At 39.4% G+C, this 12,865-nt stretch overlaps 1 non-coding gene across 1 annotated transcript; it reads left to right on the top strand.

The window, feature by feature from the left end:
• Positions 1-12,259: 12,259 nt before the first annotated feature.
• On the top strand, positions 12,260-12,455 carry LOC129251390 (U2 spliceosomal RNA). The gene has a single exon (XR_008582954.1). It is a non-coding gene; the product is annotated as a U2 spliceosomal RNA (small nuclear RNA).
• The last annotated feature ends 410 nt before the right edge of the window (positions 12,456-12,865 follow it).

The raw sequence follows: 12,865 nt of genomic DNA on the forward strand, positions 1-12,865 counted from the left end.
TCGGGGTATTGCCCCTGTAACATACTGTTAGATTAGTATTAATGATAAATTCATATCAGGGCTCACCTCGATCATTCGTTTCGATACTCGCCAATAAGGTATGCCTCACAGTGGCGTCGAATCCTAGTAGCAGAATATTGTTTTTGTTGTCAAGCGCAAGCCTGCGAGCCTCGGCAGGCGGTGCTGGTTCATCGTGTACCATATACTCTATGGTCATAAAGTACCGGGAATGTTTAATTTAAACGAACCGCGCACGTGAGAACCGGTTCATATTGTTTTCTTATGTTGGTAGGATTGTAAAACACTCATCTGTCACTTTTTAGCGCCATCGGATCATTAGTGTCTGCCTGGCTGGTCGGAAATATGGACAAACAATTCTTGGATTTTGCATGGTGAATACGCATCATCGCACCGTGCTCAAATTGGGCTGAAATTTTTGACCAAAGACCAAGTAAATACCATCCACCCACCTGATAGGGCCCCGTGCGACCTCTTTTTGTTTCCCAAGTTAAAGTTACCACTTCGTGGAAGGAGATTTCAGGCGATAGAGGAGATCAAAGAGATTGCGACGAAGGAGCTGAAGGCCGGCCCTTAGTGGGCCTACCAGGGGTGAATGGAGGACAGGGTAAAACGTTGGAACATCTGTGTTACTTCAGACGGGTCATATATTGAAGGAGATAAAATAAATTTTGAAATTCTGAAATTTAATTCTGTTTTGTTTTATTTATACATTCCTGGTACTTTCAGATCATAGGGTAGATGGAAGCAATTTTGATTCTGACGCTGTTAGCAGCCTCCATCTGATGAGCTATAGGATGGAAATATTAGTATGTTTAAATGTATTTTTGCTACAATACATTCCCTCGGGTTACCCTGGATCCGCTTACAGTACAATTTGTAGTTTTTGAGAGAGAATCCGCTTACCTTAGTGCTCCACACTGTTCCTGTGTCAGTGCGATGTCTACGTCCTCCTCTGATAGGAGAACGGTTAGGTTGTCCGTTGCAATCCTGGAGTGCTCCAGATTAATCTGGACAATCCTTAGACCTATATTAATTGGTCGTTTTAAGGGGCGTCAAGCTGCATGCCCGTATGCTGCTCGTTAGCGCCGTCGTTTTTGGTAGAGCCGGCGTCTTCCAATTGCATGCACATGAGCAACTCATTAGCGTCGTCAACCTCGTCCTGCTCATCCTCCGGATTTGCAGAACGGAATAACTTTAGAAGCGTTTTCCTCACGCCGAACCGAAGTTTGTTGTCCACTTTTGCCAGTGGCTCAATACTCTCCTCTGAGATTTGGAGAAAGAAAAACACACTGTTCTTTTGCGGAGCCTCCGCTTTGATGATGCTCCAGTCATCCATTGGAATAGGGCGGTTGTGTGCTTGTAAGTATGGGATTAGCTGCTAAGCTTCGAACTCCATGTTCGGCATCCAGAGGCGGGCCCTTGGCCTTCGTAGGATCTCACTGGCTGGGATTAGTTTGAGCCTCAAACCTTCCCAGTCGCTCTGGGTTTTACTAACAGCGTTTTGCAAGAAATCAAAAGACAAGTGATCGTCACATTTTATCACCCTGTATCCACGAACCACCTCCATTGAATCAAATCCTGGCACTTGATCCTTCGGGCTTGCCATGCCGTGATCAACGACAATACGAGACAGCCGTGCCTCGATTTCGGGCCATTTTTTCAACGCAGGTTTGCCGCGGTTCGTTAGTTCGTCCACCAACGCCGTTTGCAGGTGATCCCGTGCCACCTCATTAAACGCGAGTTTGGCTGGTTTGAGCGTCAAAGCAGTGTGTGGCATCTTTGTCGCAACTTTACCGCCTTCGTCCTGCGAGCGACCACCTTTTGGCACCTTGCCTTCTCGGCGGCATCTTTGCCATCAACTATCTCTTGACTAGGTTCCAAGATCTCATCCTCCGAGGGAGTACCACACTTCTTCCGCTCGTTTGTGTCCGTCCGTTTGTCTGTCCGTTTTGCCTTCGGGTCCGTCCGCTTGTTCGTCTGGTTGTCGGTCTGTCTGTTTGTCTGCCTTTGGTTGCACTATCCGAATTTTTTATTTGTTATTGTTTGCGCATTACTGTGTTTTTTACGGTCACTTGCTCTTCAGAAGGGCTACCCATGTGGCCATGTGCCGTGACCAATGAGGATATAGGGGAAATAAACGGTCCGCCATGGCAGCGCCCCATACCATGGTAAGGCCACCGTTACAATCTGAGGCGGCCTGATATCAGGAGGCCGCCGTTAAGAGAGAGCCTAATTTTATCCCCCACCCAATAGGCACAGGTCGCGTTAAACCTTGGTTTGAGGGAGTTTTTTTTTAACGAAATAGTTATTCTCCTACCCTCATTTCGGGGAGGTTTTCCTCTATCCACCACCTGGGGACGCGCCCTATAAGAATAACAGTTTCCCCTAAGAGACTCAGAGGTGTTATGGTAAGAGATTTTTTTGAAATGTAGCGTAAGAAAATTCGTAACAATTGGTGTCAAAAGAAGGATTGTTGAATGAAGTCCCAAGAACAGGATCGTGAAAATGGTAAAATTGAGCGAACTCAAGATTCAGCAGCTTAAGAAAGAGTCGGAACAGCGTGGCCGGTTAACTAGTGGAAACAAGGAAGAACTACAAGCACGACTATTCGAGGCTATGGAGACAGAGGGCGTCGATGCAGAGAATCTAGGACCTTCACCGGGTTTAGACATGGCAGTGATAATGGCTGAAATATTAGAAATTTCAGCGGAATTATCATCGGAAATATCAGAAATGCGGTCGCAAAGGGCATCAGAAATGTTATCGCAAATGTCAATACTGTCGGTAAAAATCTCAGCACAACTGTCACAAATGCCAACCGAGTTTTTCCCACAGATAAACTCGCAGCTGGAGAGAAACCATCTCGAGCATCGTAAAGCGGAAACTAACGAGGACGAAATTCATCAGACATATGAAAAAAACTGCATATACTGCTGAAGATCAATCAGATGTTATTAAGAGAATATTAGAAGAAGCAGCCCAATGCGTTATTATTAGTGACCCAGATGGTGAGGGGGATGTTGTATGAAGTACACATTGTAGAAGCGGGGGAGACATCATATTTGTACTGGAAACGAAAACGATAAATAAGACACTAAGCAATACTGTGGTTAATAATAAAATAGCAAACGAAAAGGAATCTGATAAAATTGATGGGGAAAAGTTTGAAAAAGACACCGAGTTATCTGAGTAGAAGAAAACTGAAAGAGATAACGCAGAGGAAGATAATATTGGGAAAGCAGTCGTCTCACAAGTTAAAAAAATTCAAGGTACCACTGACGAATTGAAATCAAAGCAGTCTGAATATAGCAGCGAAATATAAGAACAACTGAATTGAAAATGAATATACTTGAGTCTGAAGCCAAATCTGAATTAGAATCTCACAACTCGGAGAAAGTTTGCGACAATTTCAAAAACGATATATTTTACTACTTTACAAAAGGATGCTGCTGAGCCAGAAAATGATGATGATGCAGAGAGTAGCAGCTCCATTGATTTAGTGAAGGATGATAGCCGCTCCGCTGGTGCAGAAAATGAAACTGCACCACCTGTCAAACGTATGCGACTAAGTGTGAAAGTGGATGGGAGCCTGAAGGCCAAGCGACCAGAAGAACAACCCAGCCTTAAGAAGAACTCAGGTGAAAGTAGACTGTGTACATGGTTCACCAGGAGAGATTGGTCATATTTGAAGAATTTGATTCCTAACCAGGACTATCAGACTTAAGCGAAGGGCAGTGTTGTAATGGCAAAGATTCTCGAACCGACTGGCAACAATAGCGAACGAGATGCCGAAACAAAAATATGAATCAGTCTTGATGGCGACAGCAGATAGTGAGACAGAGCACGCTTTCCACATGTATGTATTCAGGGGGAAGTTGAACTTGAAAGCGCAGGAACGAAAAGTAATAGAATGGTTCAGTTTTAAGGTGAACTTGTTCCATCAAAGTAAAATTCTTGAGCTAAAATAAAACAGTCATCGAACTTAGAAGTATTATTTTAAGAGATTTATTTGAATTTTAGCGTAAGAAAATTCATAAAAATATGACATATTTAACAATTTTCTGGGTAGGAGCTTAAATTAGCTAAAGCTGCCCTACCTCAACATTTTCTGTAATAAATATGTGGTCGTTCATCCGAAAAAAATATTATATTAAGTTATATTCATCGTAATATAATATATTATATATGTTAAAAAGAAGCAAAATAGTGAAAAGAAATAAAAAAGTATAAGCTCATACATATAATATATATGTATGTATGGATGTACATTATTATGCATACTAAAGGGTGATTTTTTAAGAGCTATAGGAAAGTTTTTCAAAAAAACACACGTAAAATGAAAAAAAAGCGGCATGCAATTTTTATTTAAGTCGATAGTACAGTTCATATAATTTAATGTTTGAAGATTATTTCATGCAAATATTGACCGCGACTGCGCTTCAAATAGTCCATCCGCTTAGTCGAATTTTGGTATACTCTTTCCAATGTTTCGGCAGTTATCTCACATATAAATGCTTTAATGATGTCTTCCAGTGCGTTAATTGAAACAGGCTTGTCTGAATAGACATGAGCTTTAACATAGCCTCACAAAAAAATAATCTAAAGGCGTTATATCGCACGATCTGGGTGGCCAATTGACAGGTCCCGAACGTGAAATAAAATGTTAACCGAACTCGCCTCTCAACAAATCCATTGTTACGCGTGCTGTGTGGCATGTGGCACCGTCTTGCTGAAACCACATGTTATGCAAGTCAAGCTCTTGCATTTTGGGTAAAAAAAAAATTGGATATCATTTCACGGTAGCGTTCACCATTCACAGTTACATTACGATTCGCAGCATCTTTGAAGAAGTACGCAGCATCTTTGATAACTCCAGCCCATAAAACGCACCAAACTGTGACCTTTTCTGGATACCTTGGTAGCTCTTACAATTCTTCTGGCTGATCTTCACTCCAAAATCGACAATTCAGCTTATTTACGTACCCATTGATCCAAAAATGAGCTTCGTCGCTGAACACAATTTTTCGATAAAAAAGAACATTTAACAGCATTTTTATAATGAAATTCAATGATTTGCAAGCTTTGTTCGTTTGTATGGCAACTTGTGGTTAAATTATAGACCAAACTGAAGATGTCAGCTGTTTACACCAACTGTTTAAAAAGATAATAGCTAAAAAATCACCTGTACTATCGATTTAAATAAAAATTTCATGCGTTTTTCTGAATTTTACGTGTGTTTTTTTGAAAAACTTTCCTATAGCTCTTAAAATATCACCCTATATATTCCCCGAAGCAACATGGCCTACCAGTGTTTTGGTATATTATTCTAATATTTGTGTATATAAATATTAGAAGTGTATTGCGAATGTATGTGTGATGTTGATAGAATATAAAATTGTGTAAATGCCGACGGCATTTTGCAGCCATTTGAATGTGTTTAATTTCTATGTTTGTGTGTTTATTCTTTGATTATTATATTGATATTTATACATATATATACACGTAAAAACTATATTTGTTATTTTTGGACAAAAAGAAAATAGGCATTGTTATAACTTCTACTCAAATATGAACAAGACGTTATCAATAAAACGGTCCGCGGATGACATATGGCAAAAATAAATTTTTTGTTTTTTGGTAGGACTGTTATAAGCTTACATGGCAAATTTCAGCGTGATATGTCACATAGTTTGTTTTCTGTGCTACTGTAAACAAGACAAGCTCGAGTGTGTTCTTCGAATTTAACGATGTAAATTCAAAGAATTTGTTTGAAATTTTGTTATTCCAACAAAATTTCGGCTTCAGACGCCTTAAAAATGTTGCAGACAACCTATGGGGACTCTGCTCTATCGCGTGCACGTGTTTTCCAGTGGTACAAATCGTTCAAAGAGGGCCGTACATCAACCCAAAAAACCACGCCAAAGTTGCTCAAAAATTAAGATTATGCTGACTGTTTTTTTCGATTACGAAGGCGTGGTGCACTCGGAGTTCCTTCCGCAAGGCCGATCGGTTAACGCTGAATATTATTTAGACGTTTTAAAGCGTTTGCGCGAGAACATTCGTCCTAAAAGGAAGGAATTGTGGGACAACAAGTCATGGTTCTTGCATCACGATAATGCACCAGCTCACACATCACGTCTTGTTCGCGATTATTTGAACAAAAATAATGTTAATATCATTCCGCAAGCACCGTATTCGCCTGATATGGCTCCATGTGACTTTTTCCTGTTTCCCAAGCTCAAGTTGCCGCTCCGTGGAAAACATTTTGAGACAATTGAAGTCATAAAAGAGAATTCGAAGAACACACTCGAGCTTGACTTGTTTACAGTAGCACAGAAAACAAACTATGTGACATAGCACGCTGAAATTTGCCATGTAAGCTTATAACAACCCTACCAAAAAACAAAAAAATTTATTTTTGCCATATGTCGTCCGCGGACCGTTTTATTGATAACGTCTCGTTCATATTTGAGCAGAAGTTATGTACATATGTCCGTACATACAAATACATACATTCTCGACTCCCAGCAAAACTATGCTTATTAGTATACACATACCTATGTATGTACATACAACAGACACGCAAAGCACTGGGCTCGAATCATAACATTCGTTCACCGCTCAACAACCATACGAAAGAAAATTACGCGACGCGTCAATCGTATAAGCTGAATCGCATTGAAACAAACGAATGCAGACGGGTCGTAGTTTATTTTATATTCACAATAGTTTTGGAGTTCCACATTGCTTTGGATAGTATTTTTAGGTCACAATAGATGTGGAACTGTCAAAACTGCTGAAAAACTATAAAATTGCTAATAAAATACAAATATAACAAATAAAATATAACCATGGATCCGACTTTTTTTTTATATGTGAGCTCCAGTGAAAGTGACGGAGAAGAAAAAATAGTGCGGAGGCAGCTAAGAGAAAAGAGCAATCCTTTGGCACTCCCAAACACAGCGTAAGTATGTAAATAGTTAATTATTCTAGCTCAATTACGAACTTTTCTTTGCAGGTTCCTTAAACGATTCCGTCTGACCAAAGAGGCCTTCGAATTTGCTCTACAGGAAATAAATTTAACGAAATCAGACACCAAAGCGGTGCCTCCAGTGCTACAATGGGCAGCTACACTTTCCCTATTGGCTAGCGGTGGGTACCAGCACAGTGTTGGCGGCGACTATTTGATCGGTATGGGCCAGCGCACTGTTTCGAAGTTAATATCCCACGTCCTGCGAGAAATGGAAAGGAAGTTATGCCCGCAGTTAATACGATTTGCGCCAGAAGATTCACTTAGCTGCAAGGAGTGGTTTGTGGAGCAGTATAAAATACCTGGAGGTAAATACAGACAACTAAAATTATATTTTTACTAATTATAGTAAATTTTTAGTTATAGGGTGCGTTGATGGCGCTCACATCGGCTTGCGAAAACCTACAGCAAACGAGCACATGTACTTCAATAGAAAAGGCTATCATACCATCAACGCAATGGTAGTAAGTAGCTATTACAATATATTGCTTGAATAAATGTGATATTTGTTACAATCTTTTTACTAGGTATGTGACCACACCTACAAAATTTTGGCAATCAATTGCCAATACGGTGGTGCAGCTCACGACTCCTTCATTTGGAAACATTCAGACCAGAGAAGAGTTTTGGAAGAACGATTTCAGGACAATAGGCAGGATAACTCATGGCATAGATTTAAAATTTTTTTGGAGCAACGCCAGCTTCTCGTCACATCCACTCTTTTTCCCCGGTGTTCTGCTTCGCGGAGTTTTGGCGCAGACAGGAGTGTATATTGATGGGCCTGGTAAGGGGCTGTGACAAGAGTTTGCCTCCCCCTCATTGCATTCACTGCCACTGATGTTGTGTGGTGTTCGCGCACTTGGGGAATTTCCAAATGCTGGAACATTTTGGATTCCCTCTACACAAGTCTCAAGTCCAGCTGCTTCGATTAGTATCTCCTCACTGGCAGTAATCACCTTTTCGGTAAAAGGTCCTCCACCAGTCCGCTGTTCAGAAGCCTTGTTTAAAGAAAGCTTTTTTTTTGCCTGATACTTCTGATCAGCAAAAACCTATAAAAACCAAGAATAATAATACATTTTCAAAATATTGTACATCATTTATATACACACCTTCCTCCACATCTTGACATCTTTAACTGGGGGTCCAATAACATTCAATTTCGTTGCCAGTTCCTCCCACAGTCTACCTGTCGTATATCTGCCTTGCGCGGTATTCGGCAGTTGGTTTTTTGCCAAGCCAGGGTTGTTGGCCATATACTCCGCCATCAGATCTTTTTGGGTGGGGTTGAGCTTATTAAAATTCGTCCTATAATAAATTTATTATAAAAACCATATTTAATTATATATTTTTACAATTTATTTACATCTTTGCTTTAATTTGGTCGTTTACGAGCGGCTGTCGGTGTTCGAATGACAGTACGATCAATCGAGTACGTTCAGCACTCGTTCACAATTGTCATGATACGAAACTACAATAAGAAGGTAAGTTCACGTACGCCATACTCCGAAATATGCATTTCTCAGTGACGAGTGGTACGTTCGCGAATGTGATGATTCGAGCCCTGGCTTATGCCTCTGCCCGCGTATGTTTCCAAAGCTAAAATTATAAGCCTAGCGACTACAAGAACAAAATACATTAATAGGCGCAGTCGTAGCGGTCATGATATTTTTAGTGGAAACGACGCTAAAAAATCCAAAATATTCTATAACACTAAGTTCGAGCTCATATGCTCATATGCCCATATGCCAATTTTTTCGTCAATTTGAAAATAGTGAAGATTGGAATATTTCGCGTTGAATTATTTGCCAACATAGGGTGGGCCATGTAAAATTTGCTTTTTGAGTCGGCTATAAAAAAAAAAACTAATCAAATTTTTTCAAACATTGTCATTTGTGAATGAAAAATAATATCGCCGTTCGATCAGCCCAATTTTTAAGCACATTTTCGATTGTTTGGGCTCGAACTTAATGAATGACAACTTCGATTTCGTGTTTTAAAGCATCAATCGTCTCTGGATGGTTCGCATAGCATTTGTTCTTAACGGCTCCCCACAAAAAATAGTCCAACGGGCTTAAATCACAGCTCCGAGGCGGCCTATTATTCGGTTTTCAAAAACGGTAGCCAAAAGTTCGAGTGTAACTTTGGCAGTGTAACAAGTTGCATCGTCCTGTTGAAACCAAATGTCGTTCACCGCGGCTCCCCGCTCATTTTCGAAAAAAATGGCCCGATGATGCCGCCAGACCAAAAACCGCACCACACAGTGACTCGTCTTGGATGCATTTGCTTCTCCACAGTAACGTGTGGATTTTCTGAGCCCCAAATCCGACAATTTTGCTTATTGATGTAGCCACCAATGTGAAAGTCAGGAAAGAAGAAGAAGGCTCACCACTTTGGAAATAGGCTTTCAATATTTCCCAATTTTGTTCAAGCGTATAGCGTCCCATTTCGTAAATGTCAAACCTTTAAGTAAATTATGAACACATTTGACATGTCATTTGTGTTACCATTCTCAAAAAAATAGGTGGTTCAAAAAGCAAACGCCATATGGCCCACCCTGTATTTGGTAAATCTTGAATTTTTGTCAAGTCGAGGGGCCGCAGCTCCGTACATATGCGTGCATCAATATATGTATGTAAATTCTCGACAGAAATAAATATTTTTTCTGTGGCAAGTGCTTGCAGCCTCATATTATATGTAAGTACAGTACAATTCCTCTTAACCGGTCACCTCGGGATTGCATACCTGGCCGGTTGCCGTTTTGGCCGGTTAATCCGAAGTGTACTTGTATAATATATTGTATACATACATATAAAAAAATGGAGAAACATTTTTTACATATTTATGTATTTCATATTTACATACATATGTTAATGTGTTACATCAATAAAATATAAGTGTAATAATTATTTTTTGAAAAAGTCTGTGATTTTCTTCTGTTTTTTAACCTTCAGTGAATTTCTGAATGCGACATCCCTCCATTTTCTAATCACCAAAACGTCTAATGCTGTTGACTCATGTTGCTGCTCAATGTATTTCAATGCAATTTTCATCACATTTTTGGCTTCTTCATGAGAAACTGTTTTCTCCTCTTCAACGTCGCTACTCTCATCATCTTCCTCTTGTTCTTTGTTTGCTAAATCTATGATTTCTTCATCATTCAAAAATTCATTTTCAAGGTGTTCGTCACAGTTTATCATCCAATTTTCCACATCTTCTGCCTGTAATGATTCGTTACACGATAACTTTTGAAGGTCTTGTAAAGTAGATTTGTTTTCTTCTTCTTCAGTCCTTGCAATATTCGAGATTACAATTAGATTCTCAACATCTGGCCAAAGTTTTCTCCAAGACTTAACAAACGTTAAAGAGGGCATTTCTTGAAATGCTGTAGCTAACATATAGATAACGTCCTTGATATTGATCTTTTTGATGACTTCTAAGGCCTTTGATCACTTTTTAAGCTTTTGATCACTCCTTGGTCCATTGGTTGCACTAAGCTTGTCACATAAGGAGGAAGATAAACTAATTTTATGTCATCTACAGCGCAGTCATGAGGATGGGTTGGAGCATTATCTAACACAAGAATTACTTTAATAGGCAAGTTTACACTTTTTAAATGTTTTTTAACTTTTGGAACAAACTCCAAATTAAACCACTCTTTAAATAAGTCTGAATTCATCCACGCTGATTTTTGTGACTTATAATAAACCGGAAGGGAAGATGGATTCAAGTTTTTGAATGCCTGTGGTTTAGCAGACTTGCCAATAACGAAAAGAGGAATTTTATGAGTCCCTGCTGCATTCGAACAAACGGCCACTGTAATACGTTCTTTGTTCTTTTTGAAGCCAGAGGCAGACTGTTCATGACTGCCTAGAAAAGTTGTTTCTGGTAACATTTTAATGTTTAGCCCGGTCTCATCCATATTATACACTTGTTCTGGAGATAATTCCTCTGTTTTAACCATTTCACAAAACTTAGTCTTGAATTCTGTCGCACCAGAAGTATCAGCAGACATTTTTTCTCCACTTACATGTGCGAAATGAATTCCGTGTCTCTTCTTCCATCGATTAAGCCAACCATCACTTGCCACAAAGTCACCTCCAATATTAATCTTCTGGTGGATAGTGAAAAGAGGAATTTTATGAGTCCCTGCTGCATTCGAACAAACGGCCACTGTAATACGTTCTTTGTTCTTTTTGAAGCCAGAGGCAGACTGTTCATGACTGCCTAGAAAAGTTGTTTCTGGTAACATTTTAATGTTTAGCCCGGTCTCATCCATATTATACACTTGTTCTGGAGATAATTCCTCTGTTTTAACCATTTCACAAAACTTAGTCTTGAATTCTGTCGCACCAGAAGTATCAGCAGACATTTTTTCTCCACTTACATGTGCGAAATGAATTCCGTGTCTCTTTTTCCATCGATTAAGCCAACCATCACTTGCCACAAAGTCACCTCCAATATTAATCTTCTGGTGGATAGTCAAAGCTTTTTCTTTCAAAATTGGGCCGCCAATCGGTGTACCTCTTCGACGTTCCTGAAGAAACCAGATTCACAAAGCTTCATCGACGACCTCGCAAATCGGTTTTTTTCTCGTACAACGGCTACAAACGACAAAATCCTATCTAACATCGTTTATAGTTTACTTCGCCGGGATCTCCCCGTAATATCGGGGAAATCCCAGCCGCATCGCCTCGCCGGTGAATTTCTTGGAAAATATTGCATTGCACTCGGCTGTTGTAAACAGGCCGGTTAATCCGTCGACCGGTTAATGCGAAGCCGATTAAGAGGAATTATACTGTATGTCTATGGAAGTTTGTATGCATGTATTTATGTATATGCGTGTTTCCTTTTGCACGTCCATATGAACGATTTTTCATATGTAGATATTCATTTGATTTAGCTGAACGAATATATTGATTTTGTAACGAAATCCTGTCGAATTATATTATTGGTAGATGTTTGTTTAAGTACCTCTTACCAAATAAGCGTTATATTATATGTTGATATAAACGTAGCGACGAACTAAATAAAAATAACTTTTATTTTTTCTTGTGATTCGAACCAAGGATTTTGGATCGGAAGCTCACATTGCTAGTCGCTCGGCTACCGCGCCATGCTGTCGTCGCTGGCCTAAAAGTTATTTAGTTATGAAGCGTTATATTATATGTTGATATAAATAATTTTTGTGAGCGTGTAATTCTCAAAAGGTTTATTAGAAAATCTATTGACTAGGTAGTGTGGTATCTGTTCTTATCAGCTTAACATCTGATAGATCCTCCATCGGAGGACAACAAATGTTAAACTGATTTTTGGAAATGGGCGTAGTGTTTTATGGGCTTGCTCTCCACCTCTGCCACGGGTTGGCCCGGTATTGCAGTACCGCCGGGATTTCGGCCTTGAATAAATACAAGAAGAAATATACAAATACATTTAGCTTTGGTGGGAAGAGACATAAATTTTTATATGAATACAAGTAGACGAAAATGGAAGAAATTTGTAAGTCTGTTTCTTCGGTCCGTTTGGGTATTTTTTTTTGGCAACATCGAAACCAAAGCATTTGTATCATATTTTATCTATCATAAGCCACTCGTATCATTTGTTGAAATTGAAAACATTGAGGATGAATAATGATAAAATGAAGAAAATAAAATATGAACTTTATAGCAATATTATAATGAATCTATAATTATCCCGCTCCTAATGCTGCTTTCGTCTTATTCTCTCTCAGTTTGTGTTACGGAAGGTTTCACTTCTATCGAGTCTAACCGTTAGACTGGTATTTTTTTATTTTTTATTTTTATCAACAAGTAAGTT

This window comes from Anastrepha obliqua, unplaced genomic scaffold, assembly GCF_027943255.1.
Source record: "Anastrepha obliqua isolate idAnaObli1 unplaced genomic scaffold, idAnaObli1_1.0 ptg000012l, whole genome shotgun sequence".
NCBI classification, from domain to species: domain Eukaryota; kingdom Metazoa; phylum Arthropoda; class Insecta; order Diptera; family Tephritidae; genus Anastrepha; species Anastrepha obliqua.